A 13,685-nucleotide genomic window follows, 5' to 3' on the forward strand; every position below is an offset into this window, starting at 1 on the left:
TCCATGAGCATGGGAGATCTTTCCATCTTCTGAGATCTTCTATAATTTCTTTCTTCAGAGACTTGAAGTGTTTATTATACAGATCTTTCACTTCCTTAGTTAGAGTCACGCCAAGATATTTAATATTATTTGTGACTATTGAGAAGGGTGTTGTTTCCCTAATTTCTTTCTCAGCCTGTTTATTCTTTGTGTAGAGAAAGGCCATTGATTTGTTTGAGTTAATTTTATATCCAGCTACTTCACCGAAGCTGTTTATCAGGCTTAGGAGTTCTCTGGTGGAATTTTTAGGGTCACTTATATATACTATCATATCATCTGCAAAGAGTGATATTTTGACTTCATCTTTTCCAATTTGTATCCCTTTGATCTCCTTTTGTTGTCGAATTGCTCTGGCTAGGACTTCAAGTACAATGTTGAATAGGTATGGAGAAAGTGGACAGCCTTGTCTAGTCCCTGATTTTAGAGGGATTGCTTCAAGCTTCTCACCATTTACTTTGATGTTGGCTACTGGTTTGCTGTAGATTGCTTTTATCATGTTTAGGTATGGGCCTTGAATTCCTGATCTTTCCAAGACTTTTATCATGAATGGGTGTTGGATCTTGTCAAATGCTTTTTCTGAATCTAACGAGATGACAATGTGGTTTTTGTCTTTGAGTTTGTTTATATACTGGATTACGTTGATGGATTTCCGTATATTGAACCATCCCTGCATCCCTGGGATGAAACCTACTTGGTCAGGATGGATGATTGTTTTGATGTGTTCTTGGATTCGGTTAGCAAGAACTTTATTGAGGATTTTTGCATCAATATTCATAAGGGATATTGGTCTGAAGTTTTCTATCTTTGTTGGGTCTTTTTGTGGTTTAGGTATCAGAGTAATTGTGGCTTCATAGAATGAGTTGGGTAGAGTACCTTCTGTTTCTATTTTGTGGAATAGTTTGTGAAGAACTGGGATTAGATCTTCTTTGAAGGTCTGATAGAACTCTGCACTAAACCCATCTGGTCCTGGGCTTTTTTTAGTTGGGAGACTATTAATGACTGCTTCTATTTCTTTGGGGGATATAGGGCTGTTTAGATCATTAACATGATCTTGATTCAACTTTGGTACCTGGTATCTGTCTAGGAACTTCTCCATTTCATCCAGGTTCTCCAGTTTTGTTGAGTATAGCCTTTGGTAGAAGGATCTGATGGTGTTTTGGATGTCTTCAGGATCTGTTGTTATGACTCCTTTTTCATTTCTGATTTTGTTAATTAGGATGCTTTCCCTTTGCCCTCTAGTGAGTCTGGCTAAGGGTTTATCTATCTTGTTGATTTTCTCAAAGAACCAGCTCCTTGATTGGTTGATTCTTTGAATAGTTCTTCTTGTTTCCACTTGGTTGATTTCGCCCCTGAGTTTGATTATTTCCTGCCGTCTACTCCTCTTGGGTGAATTTGCTTCCTTTTGTTCTAGTGCTTTTAGGTATGTTGTCAAGCTGCTAATGTGTGCTCTCTCTAGTTTCCTTTTGGAGGCACTCAGAGCTATGAGTTTTCCTCTTAGAAATGCTTTCATTGCGTCCCATAAGTTTGGGTATGTTGTGGCTTCATTTTCATTGAACTCTAAAAAGTCCTTAATTTCTTTCTTTATTCCTTCCTTGACCAAGGTATCATTGAGAAGAGTGTTGTTCAGTTTCCACGTGAAGGTTGGCTTTCTATTATTTATTTTGTTATTGAAGATCAGCCTTAGTCCATGGTGATCTGATAGGATGCATGGGACAATTTCAATTTTTGTATCTGTTGAGGCCTGTTTTGTGACCAATTATGTGGTCAATTTTGGAGAAGGTACCATGAGGTGCTGAAAAGAAGGTATATCCTTTTGTTTTAGGATAGAATGTTCTGTAGATATCTGCCAGATCCATTTGATTCATAATTTCTGTTAGTTTCACTGTGTCCCTGTTTAGTTTCTGTTTCCATGATCTGTCCATTGGTGAAAGTGGTGTGTTGAAGTCTCCCACTATTATTGTATGAGGTGCAATGTGTGCTTTGAGATTTACTAAAGTTTCTTTAATGAATGTGGCTGCCTTTGTATTTGGAGCATAGATATTCAGGATTGATAGTTCCTCTTGGAAGATTTTACCTTTGATGAGTATGAAGTGTCCCTCTCCGTCTTTTTTAATGACTTTGGGTTGGAAGTCAATCTTATCAGATATTGGAATGGCTACTCCAGCTTGTTTCTTCATACCATTTGCTTGGAAAATTGTTTTCCAGCCTTTCATTCTGAGGTAGTGTCTATCTTTTTCTCTGAGATGAGTTTCCTGTAAGCAGCAAAATGTTGGGTCTTGTTTGTGTAGCCAGTTTGTTAGTCTATGTCTTTTTATCGGGGAGTTGAGTCCATTGATATTAAGAGATATTAAGGAAAAGTAATTGTTGTTTCCTGTTATTTTTGTTGTTAAAGTTGGCATTCTGTTCTTGTGGCTGTCTTCTTTTAGGTTTGTTGAGGGATTACCTTCTTGTTGTTTCTAGGGCGTGGTTCCTGTCCTTGTATTGGTTTTTTTCTGTTATTATCCTTTGAAGGGCTGGATTCGTGGAGAGATAATGTGTGAATTTGGTTTTGTCGTGGAATACTTTGGTTTCTCCATCTATGTTAATTGAGAGTTTGGCTGGGTATAGTAGCCTGGGCTGGAGTTTGTGTTCTTTTAGTGTCTGTATAACATCCGTCCAGGATCTTCTGGCTTTCATAGTCTCTGGTGAGAAATCTGGTGTAATTCTGATAGGCTTGCCTTTATAGGTTACTTGGCCTTTTTCTCTTACTGCTTTTAGTATTCTATCTTTATTTAGAGCATTTGTTGTTCTGATTATTATGTGTTGGGAGGTATTTCTTTTCTGGTCCAGTCTATTTGGAGTTCTGTAGGCTTCTTGTATGTTCATGGGCATCTCTTTCTTTAGATTTGGGAAGTTTTCTTCTATAATTTTGTTGAAGATGTTTGCTGGTCCTTTGAGTTGAAAATCTTCATTCTCATCCACTCCTTTTATCCGTAGGTTTGGTCTTCTCATTGTGTCCTGTATTTCTTGGATGTTTTGAGTTAGGATCTTTTTGCATTTTACATTTTCCTTGATTGTTGCGCTGATGTTCTCTATGGAATCTTCTGCACCTGAGATTCTCTCTTCCATCTCTTGTATTCTGTTGCTGATGCTCGTATCTATGGTTCCAGATTTCTTTCCTAGGGTTTCTATCTCCAGTGTTGCCTCATTTTGGGTTTTCTTTATTGTGTCTACTTCCCTTTTTAGGTCTAGTATGGTTTTGTTCATTTCCATCATCTGTTTGGATGTGTTTTCCTGTTTTTCTGTAAGGACTTCTACCTGTTTGATTATGTTATCATGTTTTTCTTTAAGGATTTGTAACTCTTTAGCAGTGTTCTCCTGCAATTCTTTAAGGGATTTTTGTGCTTCCTCTTTACTGTCTTCTACCTGTTTACCAGTGTTCCTTTGTATTTCTTTAAGTGTGTTATTAAAGTCCTTCTTGAAGTCCTCTACCATCATCATGAGATATGCTTTTAGATCCGTGTCTAGCTTTTCCGGTGTGTTGGGGTGCCCTGGACTGGGCGAAGTGGGAGTGTTGGGTTCTGATGATGGTGAGTGGTCTTGGTTTCTGTTAGTAAGATTATTACGTTTACCTTTCGCCATCTGGTAATCTCTGGGGTTAGTTGTTGTCGTTGTCACTGTTTAAAGATTGGAGCAGAAGCTGTGTTCCACTCACCAGCAGTCTCAAAATCCTGGTGCGGGGGTCGTGGGTAGCTGGCGGGTGTCAGCCGACCCTGTGCTCTAGCTACCCCTGTGCTGGTCTGGCCGGGAGAGGCCTGTGGTCCTACTCAGACCGGTTTTCTGCTTCCCTAACTAATGCAGTCTCAGGTCCCGCGCGCAATTGGATTGGAGCAGAAGCTGTGTTCCACTCACCAGAAGTCTTAAGATCCTGTGGCGGGTGTTGTGGGTAGCTGGCGAGTGTCAGTCGACCCTGCGCCCTAGCTACCCTGGCGCTTTTCTGACCGGAGAGGCTTGTGGCCCTATTCAGGCCGGATTTCTGCCTCCCCAACCAAAGCAGTCTCAGGTCCAGCGTGATTGGACTGGAGCAGAAGCTGTGTTCCACTCACCAGCAGTCTCAAAATCCTGTGGCGGGGGTCGTGGGTAGCTGGCGGGTGTCAGCCGACCCTGCGCTCTCGCCTGCATTCTTCATAGAACAAGATGTCCTGAAATATTTTTAGCTCAGCCATACAGATCTGTGGTACAAAAACTCAACATGGACTGAGCTTGAGTCCTTTGGCTGTGCTGCAAAGTAGGGTTGGCCCTGTTTTTTGTTTGTTGTAGTGGTAAATCTCCAACCCAAATATGCCCCAGCAATGAAAACATACTCACTATGAATACATGCTGTGCACCTAGATTGGGCAGATCTACCGCTACACTACCATCTTCCACATCTCTGAGACCCCTTAGAACTTGCAGTTTCTCCAGGCCATGTGCTTCTGCTCTGTTTTTCTTAGTCTTCCTCCTCCTCTCCATCCTCTCCCTCTTCCATTTTCTCTGTCTTCAACTTCTGCTCCACCTCTCTTTATCTGTCCAATCGTCAGTTCTCCTATATTTTACAAATTAAAGTATGAAGCAGGTTTATAGGAAATCACCTGAGTGCTGACTCATTTCTTTTTCGCAACCCCTCACAGGAGAACAGAATTAACATCAAATATAATTAGCCCCAGGGCTATCCACAACAGTGTTTCTTTGTTTGTTTGTTTGTTTCTGAGTCTTGAGACACTGGCTTTCCATGAACTCTATACATCCATGCTATCTATCTGCAAGTCACGAAGTAGCATGATATGACCTTGTACTGGAGTGCATTCTCTCTCTCTTAATCCTGGCTGTTAGGTTTATGCAAAATCTGTAACAGCTGGTTTTGTGCAAATGCCTTGCCAGATCCAGAACCCTAATCTAAACCTTAAAGAGGTGATTTGAGGCTTCTTCTGGGACCAGTGACTGTTGCCTGAAAGTCTCCCTAAGGGGCAAGGCTACATAGGCAATAAGGAGACTTGGACCCTCCCAAAACATCTTAATGTTTCTCTTATCTAATGTCACATGAGAATATGTGGGGTTATTCTGTCCATAATATTTAAAGAGGGGACCACTTTTCATCTCCTGGGATTCCTGTTTACCTACGAAGTTCACAATGGAAATGTCATTTCCAATGATATCATTTATTCAGGAGGCTACTTTACTCAGTGTGTGGGAACAAGTCTACTGGCTGAAATGAGAGCATGGGTAGAAAGTTAAATTATTTCTCCCTTTATATTTTTAGCCAGCAGATACTTGTCCAAATTTAGTGATTTCCTTCTTGTGAAAAGCTCTACTTTGGGTTGGAATGAGGGAGAACTGGAGACCCATAAAGTAGTTAGAAGTTCTTGTATTCACTTGTGAGCACATTGGCCAAACCTAACACAACTGTCCCAGTTGGCTTTAATACTCAACATCACACAGCCCAGAGGCACTCAATAAGGGAGTCGCACTTGAGGATCTGTCCTGATCAGACAGACATGTGAACATGCCAATGCAGGGTTGTCTTGATTGTTAATTGATGCTCATTGAGGGTGGCACCATTCTCTGTTTAAGTGGTCATGGCTGGATACAAAGGCTAGCTAAACATGAGCCAGCAAGTGGTACTCTTCCATGGTTTCTGTTTCACGTTTGTTTTTAGAGTTCCTGCCCTGACTTCTTTCAATGATGGACTGTGACATGGATGTATAATCCAAACAAACCCTTTACTGCTCAAGTGTGTATTGGACTGAGTGTTCTATCAAGGAAATAGAAAGGACAGTAGTACAATAATACTCTTTAGTGAATGTTGAACTAGTGTTTGGTTTCACCAGACACCTACATCCTCCTACTGTCTTCTACTCATTAGACATTTCTTTCTCCTCTATGTGTCAGATACTGTACCAGAAGGATGCAACTTAGTTGGAGAGATGACATAGGAATAAATAATTATATAGCATCATGTAATTATAATAATAAAGTGTGTGGAAAAGATCCTCTGAAAACAACACAGAGGATAGACTGCTCAGGATGTGTGGTGTCTTTCACAGAGGAGGCATTGTGTGAGTACAGTCTTAAAAGGAGGGTTGGGCCAGAATAACCTTACATAGAGCCATGAGCATCTTGGGAAGCAGGAAGATGACTTATGATGTGTGTATGAGTTGCTTCAAGCTTTCATTTGGCAAGGTGAGATAGGCAAGGGAAATTAGAGGCAAGTGAGAAAGACGTCATTAAACAGAAACTTGGGAAAAATCAAATGAGGGATTTAGATCCCTGTTTTAAAGACAACTCTACTATTTCCTGTCTGTGTGACTTGAAGTGAGTATGGACCATGGAGTTGCAACAAAAATTTGGGCTAGGGATTTGGCTTAGTGGATAAAGTGCTTACAATACAAGCAGGATCTGAGCTTGTAACCCTAACATGTACATATAAACAACTGGGTACAGTAGTGTATGCTTAATAACAGTACTCTATGCTTATAATTCCAGCACTGTGTGTGGGAAGGTAGAAGCACCTTGGATTTTGCTCGCTATCTAGCTTAGCCCAAAAGGTGAGTTCCAAGTCGGGTGGGAGACCCTTTCCCTAGATGTAATGTTGATCAGAAAAGACTCTCAAGTTTGACCTCTTGCCCCTGCCTCCCAAACATACAAACATGAACATGTAAACACACACACACACACACACACACACACACACACACACAGAGAGAGAGAGAGAGAGAGAGAGAGAGAGAGAGAGAGAGAGAGAGAGAAAGTAGAGGGGAAGGAGGGAAAAAAGGAGGGAGGGAAAGAGGAAGGAAGGGGGGGAAAGAGAGGGAGAGAATTTAAAAAGAAAAAAGTAAAAACTCTACTATATACAGGTTTGATGGTGTTTGGGAATTATGAAACTTTTAGGGGGTGCAGCGTGGCTGGCAGAGGTATGTGACTGGGCATTGTGTGATTCTGAGAGTTTCATGAAGATGTTACTTCTTAGCTCCCTGCTGCCATGCCTCCCCTGCTATTATGGACTCACTGAAAGTGTAAGCTCAAATGAACTCTTCAATAGGTTGTTTTTGGTTGTGGCATTTTATTGTAGCAGCTAAGTCAGTGGCAGAGAGTGGGCTGTTGCTATGAAGGACTGAGCATGCAACAAATCCTATTTTTTGGAGGAATATGGGAAGTTTGAGGACATTGGACCAGGAGAGTGTGGCTTAACAAGCCATTCTAGTAGAAGCCTGTTAAATGGCAGTGCTGTGGATAAAGTGAGGCAGAGCAAGGTCCAGACCAAAAGGTTTCAGAGGAAAGCAAGGACTTTGACAGCAATTAGGCTAGAGACTGTTCTTGTGAGAGTTTAACAAAGAATCTGGCTGCCTTCTGCCCTTATCCTAAGAACTTGCCTGTCTTACTTACAGTTTTATTGCTGTGAAGAGATACCATGACCACTGAAACTCTTACAAAGGAAAACATTTAATTGAGGTTGGTTTACAGTTTCAGAGGTTTAGTCCATTATTATCATGGTAGAAAGGATGGTGGCATACAGGCACATAAGGTACTGGAGAAGGAGCTTAGAGTTCTACATCTGGATTGGCAGGCATCAGGAAGAGAATGTCATACTGGGTCTGATTTGGGCATCTGAGGCCTGAAAGTCCACCCTTTACAATGACACACTTCCTTCAACAAGGCCATATTACTCTAACAAGGCCACACCCCCCAATATTAGGAGAACACGCCCCATGAGTCTATGTTGCCATTTTTATTCAAATTATTATACTGCCTAAGGCTAAATTAAAAGGTAGTAGGCTCTTGTCTTTGGCAGAGGTACTTTTAAGACCTTGTATATTTTCACCAAGTATTTTGTTGCAAGTATAAAAGAAGTAACTAGTACATCTGGATAGAGTGAATTAATGTCCCCTAAGTGTTATTTGAGGTACCACAGTTTGGATATGTGTCCTTCAAAGGCCTACATGCTGAGAGCAGATAGCTATTGTTGGGTTACCCAGTCCTTATAGAGTAAGCCAGTCTAATAAATCCTCTTTTAGAATATATAGTCATCCTAGTGATTCTTTCCCTCTAGAGAATCCTAATACAGGATCTCCATGAACATCTGAGGATTTTGTGTGTGGCGGGGAGCAAGAGTATTAGAAAGCAACAAGGGCAGTGGACTCCTGAGGCCCAGGAGTAGAGTTAGGGATGCTACATGGATGAGCAAGAGACACAGTGGCAAACAATGGAGAATTGAGATACCTGTGACATGTCCAGCAGGGAGTTGCGTGATGCAAGGTAGAGGACTTAATACTATGGATGTGTGTGGGAACTAAAAAGGGGCCAGGGAAAGAGCGGGGATGGAGGATAGCCCATGTCTGGCCAGAGTTCCACCTATGCTCTGGACAGGACTTGGGAGGGCTGCCAGATGCTTTCCACTCAGGCGTGGGTGGGCATCTAAGCCTCTGACCCACTCGACAGGGGGTGGACAAGGGTCAGCCCCTGAAACCAAAAGGGGCCCCGGGGTTACACCCTGTAGCCTGGGGTTATGGGAGAGAGGGCTGAGGGAAGAGAGGTTCCTACACAGGCAAGAATGAGTGCAGCAGACCTTGATGAGCAGAGACTGTCTATGGTTTTAGAGCTTTGTTATAGAAAGGCAGGGAGAAAGGAGAGAAGGAGAGAAGGAGAGAGAGAGAGAGAGAGAGAGAGAGAGAGAGAGAGAGAGAGAGAGAGAGAGAGAGAGAGAGAGAGAGAGAGAGAGGCTAGAGAGTAAGAGAGAGGAGAAGACAAAGAGAGGAGAGAGGAGAGAGAGAAGTGAGAGAGAGCAAGGAGGGACCAAACAGCCCCCTTTAAAGTATGCTGCTATATTTTCTGTTCCTAGGTAACTGGAGAGGAGTTTAGCCTGAAGGTCAGAAGCTTGGGACATTGCCTACAAGACTTCTAACCATGCTCCTCTTGTGGGGCTGTGGGGGCAGTAACTTAGGCAGGAGCCAGAGTTCCAGGAGCATGAGAGAACTCCTTCCATCTCATGTAGTTAAATTATCACCACCGGGTCCCAGGGTTCATCATCTCAACTCTACTGGAGACCAGCCTGTCTGTGCTTAGCCCAATGTCCCACAGATATGGATCACAATGAAATGGGAATCTGAAGTGAGGCAGACAGCAGAGGACTGAAGATGTCTGTGTACTGGGCAATGTATAAGGGTCAGAGTTTAGTGTAAGTAGACAAGCAAGTCAATGCTTAGAATTCCATGCTGAGAGGTATTCAGTAACACACACTGGTGATGACCCATGGTAAGACAGAAAACAGTGAGCTCAGCCAGGGGGAGTCAGGCCTCCTCACCCAGAGGGGAGGAAGAACATTGGAGGGCGAGTGCTCAACCAGGAACACATATGGGATGTGTGCTCTGGGCTGGGGAGGGAAGTGTTGGGATGCAAGACAGCTGGAAAGCGTACCATAGAACACCATATTCCTACCTAGAAGAGGCAGAGAAGGAAGTGTGAGGTCAGGGAAAAAGAGCAGAAATGTAAAACAGGCAGTCCTGGGGAGTCTTAGGGCATAGTCAAATGATTAGGGAGAGTGGTGTATAATATGAGCCCAACTTTGTATTTTTCTCTCCCATCCCATATTCCCACTCCATCTGCTCCATCTATAAAGGGGGTGTTTTGAAGTAGACAGACCTCGAAGCTCTCTCCTGTTCTGGGATGCCCTCTGACTCTCTAACATTGTAAAGCTCTTTCTTCTTTGGGGCATGTTGAACAATTAACTAAATAAATTTATATTTAAAATGTATTTCTGTATTTGTGTGTGTGTATGTGTGTGTGTAGTGTGTATGTGTGTGTGTGTGTGTGTGAATATAAGCATGCGTGTGCCTCACTGTGCATGTGGAAATCAGAGGACAAGTTTGTGGGTTTCTTCTCTCCTCCTACTTTTCTGTGAGTTCTGAGAGTTGAACTCAGATTGCCAGGAGATTTTTGTTTGTTTGTTTTCAGCAAGCACCTTCACCCACTGAGCCATCTTGTCAGCCCTCATGCTGAACAATTTGCTCTGTTATTCATTAGCATCTAATTGGAAATGTTATGACCCAGAGGAGGTAATATGTGTCCTCATAGGGGCTGACTTACTCTGGGGCATACTTAGTTCAGACACTTGAGAGCACTTCCTCATTTTGTCTCCCCAGGGACTCCATCCAATGGTCAGGTCATTGGCTGCTTGGAGTGGGAGGGACACACAAATATTTATAAAGGTCATGTTGGAAAATATTCTAAAACCATTGAACTGCAAAACATGTGTTTAGCATTTATGATGCTTGGAATGGAAGATCCTTTTATTCATCTCTATTCTTTCTGGAGTTTAACTAACTCCGTATATCCCTTGGAGAACTTCTAAGTAGGGACGAATAACAAGGGCTTGCCTACACGGGGCTCGCACCCCCACCCCACCCCCTCGTGATTTAGATGAAGGTTGATTGGAATCCTAGTATTCGTTAACAAACAATCCGACTCACAGCACCACTGAGGCATGAATTCTGCCAGCTGTCTTTGCAAACTTGCTAATTTTCTGAGGGGTCAGAGGTGATGACTTACGAAATGCCAGGATCTGAGTCATGGTATGTTTTAGGGGAATCCCTGGGAGGTATACCTTTAGTCGTAGCTTCAAACGTGTCAGAAAGATGCTCTAAGTGTCCTTGCTGCTGCAGGCTCCAGTTTACTTCCTTGGTGAAATGGCAGGAGGATTATGGGAGGGGGACATTCTATGCTTACCAGTAGAAAGTCAGTTCTGATAGGCTAAGCTCCATTCTATCTTTAAGGGTGTGAACTGGCTCTACACGTCAGCGGATCTTTGTTGGATATGCATTGTACCTTGCACCAGTACCAGCTGCCTCGGCAGACAGGTAGTTTCTTTCTGAATTGCTTCCAGGTTCTCTTAGCTCTCTTATCCAGCTGAAAGGGTCTTCCTGGTCTACCAGAGACATCCCAATGATGCTCAGAGAGTTCCAGGGTGGCTGCGAGGGCTTGTAGTGATTGTCAGCTTCACAGGATCTAGAAAAACCTCGGAGACAATTCTCTGACCTCATCTGGGAGGAATTATGTCGATTGGGTTAATGGAAGCAGGCAGACCCACCCTAAATGCAGGTGACACTCTTCCATGCGCTGGGGTCCCAGGCTGCATACAAAGGAGAAAGCAAGAGGAGCATGGGTATCTGGCGCTTTCTGCTTTCTGATTCCGGACTGTGTGCAACATGACACACAGTTGCCTCACGCTCCTGATGCCACACCTTCGCTGCCCTGATGAGCTCCCCCTTGAACTGCGAACCGAAATAAACCTTTCCTTCACCCAATCAAAACTTAATTTTATGTCCCATATGTGAATAGCATTTCATGAAGAAGCTTTCTCTAATGTGTGTCTGGAGCGATGGTACATTCTTCAGATTACACGCTCATTCTTGGAGCTTCACAAAAATTATTCACATATTAAAAGGCTTTTGGAAGTTCTGTGGTCTAGAAACTTGTCTAATTTGAGTCAAGCATTTCCAAACACACAAATCACAAACTTCTTCATTTTTTAAAAACCACACAGTCGTTTTTTTTTTTTTCTTCCAGTAAGATCTATTTAAATCCCCTGACGAACATTTAAGCAACATGATTTGAGAGCATTAAAATTCCTTCCCAACCCTGTTAACTGAAGGTGTTAGCCTCCCATGCGTGGGCATTCCTGAGGCCCTAGGCCTGTCCCATCACAGAATCTGTGGGGGACAGGATCTGCAGAGGCTGAAAAGGAATAGCAGGCCTTGCTGCCTTTGTCTACCTGGCATTAATGTCCCACTCCTTTGCTAACATCTTAAATTTTTGAGAAAGTTACATTCAAGAGGCTGAGTTATACCCCTCCACCATTCACATGCACGCTAAAGAAAGGTTGGTACAGTAGACCCTGATATGAATCACGTCCTCTTTAGAGGTTAGGAGACTGACACTCAGACCACATGAAGTCCCAGGGGGGAGATGATCATGGATGGACCAGGCGTGAGGGCCCAGAATAAGCCCCAAGTGACATATTGAGTTCAGACTTGTAGCTTTCAGAATCATGAGGAAATAGGTATTTGGTGTTAAAATTACCTAGTTTGTGGTTCCTTGTTTTGATAGCCATTGTAAATTAGTATATGGGGTCAAAGTGAGGCTGATCCCATTGCATGGGCCCTAAGCAGTTATCAGACAGGTGTGAGTCAATGATTATTACAGCTACAGTATTTGGCTAGTGTTTGCCAGTGAGGAATAAGTTTCATTCTCCTTCCTTCCTTCCTTCCTTCCTTCCTTCCTTCCTTCCTTCCTTCCTTCCTTCCTTCCTTCCTTCCTTCCTTCCATTTCTCCTTGCCTGTGAGTGTGTACGATCTGTGTACAATCTGTGTGTGAGAGTGCAGGCACACAGCTACCATGGCAGATGGATAGAGCTTGGGGGGACAAGCTCGGGTGTTAGGGTTTGCCTTTCACCTAGTTTGAAGCAGGGTCTCTCATTCACTGCAACATACACCAGGCCTGTCAGCTTCTGATGATTTGTTTGTCTTTGCCTCCCATGTTACTGTAAGAACACTGCAGACACAGATGAGCATTCTGCACGTGGCTTTACTGGGATCTGAACTCTCAGGTCCTCTCACATGGTGTGGCAAATTTTTTTAAGGACTCACTGTACCACCCCCCCAGCCCTATCTCCATTTTACTTTTTTTAAAAAAATTAAGTCTATTCAACACAAAATAATCTCCTCCAATGTCATTGAAGTGGCTGACCATGTCCATGACCAAAGCTGCCTCTGAACATTGTTGAGCCAACGCCAGCCTTGGCTTTCTTGTCAGCATTAGGGGTGTGTGAAGGATGACAGGCACAATCTAGGGAGGCTGGTGGAGGTAATGGCAGAGATATGGGATACCCTTCTTGGTGAGGTACCAGTGGAGATGTCTCCAGGTAAACTGCTCCTTCCTGTACCTGGCGACTAGAGAGACTGCATGGTCTTCATGACATGAAGATGGAGTAGATTCTTGTCTGCCAGCTTTGGGTATTTGGGGAGGTGGATATAATTTTTCCATCACTGCTTCATCCTTGAAAAGGAGTTCATAGAGGGCAATATGGTTCTTCTTGGGCATCAGCATCTTGGGGGCTACTGTATCCAAGGCCAAGGCTGAAGCCAGAAACAGAAAGGCACATGCACCTATCCCCTATTTTCTTGTACCATTATAGAGAGGCATTGCCATTCTCCCAGTGCGTATGATGTGACTCTGGTAGGAAGCCACTGACAGCCATTCTGACAGCACAGAGAGAGGCATCTCACTGAGAACAGAGTCCAAAGGGTCTGGAATATGACAGCCATGGACTCAGAGTACCGATCTTCTGGGAACCTCTCTCTGGTTATGCCTGGAGTTATTCAGGGCATGAAAACATCCAAGGCATCCCTGAAGCTTTCATACTGTACCGATTCTTTTCTTTTCTCTCTCCCTCTCTTTGATATTTACCTATTTTTTTTTTTAATTTTTTTTCCTCTGAGAGAGTTTGAGCTACAAAAGAACTTCAAACAGCACAGTGGGTGATATGAAAAGGTCTGAATGTGAATTGTTCTTCTCCCCTGCACCGAATGTGATCTCAGAATTAACAGTGTCGACAGAGCCCGGAGCAGATCCCACTG

At 43.2% G+C, this 13,685-nt stretch overlaps 1 pseudogene; it reads right to left on the bottom strand.

Moving 5' to 3' along the window:
• Positions 1 to 12,778: 12,778 nt before the first annotated feature.
• On the bottom strand, positions 12,779 to 13,155 carry LOC115029107 (small ribosomal subunit protein eS10 pseudogene; annotated as a pseudogene).
• Between the last annotated feature and the right edge of the window lie 530 nt (positions 13,156 to 13,685).

This window comes from Mus caroli, unplaced genomic scaffold, assembly GCF_978045245.1.
Source record: "Mus caroli unplaced genomic scaffold, Mus_caroli_1 scaffold_15, whole genome shotgun sequence".
NCBI classification, from domain to species: domain Eukaryota; kingdom Metazoa; phylum Chordata; class Mammalia; order Rodentia; family Muridae; genus Mus; species Mus caroli.